Consider the following 2,697-nt stretch of genomic DNA (forward strand, 5'->3'; position numbering starts at 1 on the left):
ATCCAGAATTCTTACTGTTCTCTCCATCTAAGACCAGCACCAAGTTGAATGGACACTACTTTTAAGCTGGCTCTGGCTTCCAAGCCCTGACACATGGTGGCAGCAGCATGTCTCCAGCCTGGACACTAGAGCCATCACTGCTTTTCTGGGCTTCAAGCTTTGGTTCCCCACAAACCACCCTCCAGGCCCTGCCTCGATGGGACTTACACTCTAGTGAGAGAGAGGGACAATGAACAAACCAATAAACAAGATGATTTCAAAGGAAAGAGGGTGATGGGAAACTTTTGACTAGTGAGAGAGGAAGAGTTGAGGAGGGGCATTTGTTCCAGCCCTAAATTATGGGAAGGGGCCAGCCACATAAAAAGATCATATTAAGGCCGGGCACGGTGGCTCACACCTGTAATCCCAGCACTTTGGGAGGTAGAGGCGGGTAGATCACGAGATCAGGAGATCGAGACCATCCTGGCTAACACAGTGAAGTCCCATCTCTACTAAAAATACAGAAAACTTAGCTGGGCATGGTGGCGGGCACCTGTAGTCCCAGCTACTCAGGAGACTGAGGCAGGAGAATGGCGTGAACCCGGGAGGCGGAGCTTGCAGTGAGCCCAGATCACGCCACTGCACTCCAGCCTGAGTGACAGAGGGAGACTCTGTCTCAAAAAAAAAAAAAAAAAAAAAAGAATTTTCACTTGTAAATTTGAGCTATTTGTTTATCCTATAAATACTTGTTTAAGAAAGGCAGGATGCACTGGCCGCCGTGGCTCACACCTGTAATCCCAGCACTTTGGGAGGCCCAGGCGGGCAGATTACCTGAGGTCAGGAGTTCGCAACCAGCCTGACCAACATGGTGAAACCCCATCTCTACTAAAAATACAAAAATTAGCTGGGTGTGGTGGCAGGCACCTGTAATCCCAGCTACTTGGGAGGCTGAGGCAGGAAAATTGCGTGAACCCAGGAGACGGAGGTTGCAGTGAGCCAAGATAGCGCCATTGCACTCCAGCCTGGGCAACAAAGAGGGAAACTCCACCTAAAAAAAAAAAGAAAGGCAGGATACTTAATTTTTGTCCTTCGATGCCAGCTTTTAGAGTAATCTCGATACAGCCAACCTAGCCAAAGACAGACAGCTTGTACTTAGATATGGGGTTGACTCAGTTTGAATTTTGCCTAACAGGAGGTCTTTACTGATTCATATTCGTCATAATTATGTTTGATTCTGTAATTATGCTATTTGTTTTAATTCTGTAACTTTTACTATATAGAATGTACTTTTCCCCTCCTAGTGATTTGCAAAGCGTAATCCTATTTTTACTACTACTACAACTTTTTTTTTTTTTTTTTTTTTTAGGCAGAGTCTTGCTCTCTCACCCAGGCTGGAGTGCAATGGTGCCATCTTGGCTCACTGCAACCTCTGCCTCCCGGGTTCAAGCCATTCTTCTGCCTCAGCCTCCTGAGTAGCTGGGATTAGAGGAGCCCGCCACCATGCCTGGCTAATTTTTAATTCTTTTTTTTTTTTTTTTTTTTTAGTAGAGATGGGGTTTTTCCATGTTGCCCAGGCTGGTGTGCAATGGTTCGATCTCAGCTCACCACAGCCTCTGCCTCCTGGGTTCAAGCGATTCTCCTGCCTCAGCCTCCCGAGAAGCTGGGATTACAGGCATGCGCCACCATGCCTGGCTGATTTTTAATTTTTTTTTTTTTTTTTTTTTTTTTTGAGTAGAGACGGGGGTTTCTCCATGCTGGTCAGGCTGGTCTCGAACTCCTCCCAACCTCAGGTGATCTGCCCGCCTCGGCCTCATAATTTTACCTTTTTATGTAAAATTAATGCATGTACAACGCAAAAATGCTGAACAATCCAAGAGGCCATAAAAAATACAAGTACCTCCTTCCCACCCAGGTGCCTTTAGCTGAGCCTGTTCCCAGTTGTTTGCTCACGGTTATTTAGCACAGGGAATCTCCCAAAGGGCTCCCCCTAATGCTGGGGATGCCCCCTTCACATCCCAACACCTCACGGGGCTCGGCGGTGTTCTCCTTGAACAGTGCGAGCTCTAACCAGGCATTTTTTTTCTCAAATCCCTGCGCTTTCACTTGGCTGTCGTCTGCATCCTCAGATCCTCAGCGGGATGGCTGAGTGCCAGTTCAGTGACTGCAGTCTCGCAGGGGAAGGGTGTGGTACTTTTCTTATGCACGTTAAAGGCCTTGCACAGCTACTGCTCCTCATCTCTTTCCAATCTTATTGTTGACTCCAGGTGTTTTGGGGGGAGTAGACTCCGCCCCTCTGCTGCCTTCCATCTTCAACCCGGCCTTACTCTTACCAATCAGGAGCCACGCACCCAGGCTCTCCTCTGCTTATGTTCTTAAAGACTACCCAGATTTCTCGAGGGTTGTCAGGCATTGTTGCTCTTCTCCAATATACTGCGCCTGCAGAAATGGCTGAAATGGGCCAGGCGCGGTGGCTCACGCCTGTAATCCCAGCACTTTGGGAGGCCGAGGCGGGCGGATCACGAGGTCAGGAGATCGAGGCCATCCTGGCTAATACGGCGAAACCCCGTCTCCACTAAAAATACAAAAAATTAGCCAGGCGTGGTGGCGGGCGCCTGTAGTCCCAACTACTCGGGAGGCTGAGGCAGAATGGCGTGAACCCAGGAGGCGAAGGTTGCAGTGAGCCGAGATCGCACCACTGCATTCCAGCCTGGGCGACAG

This window comes from Piliocolobus tephrosceles, chromosome 16 (genome assembly GCF_002776525.5).
Source record: "Piliocolobus tephrosceles isolate RC106 chromosome 16, ASM277652v3, whole genome shotgun sequence".
Taxonomy (NCBI): Eukaryota; Metazoa; Chordata; class Mammalia; order Primates; family Cercopithecidae; genus Piliocolobus; species Piliocolobus tephrosceles.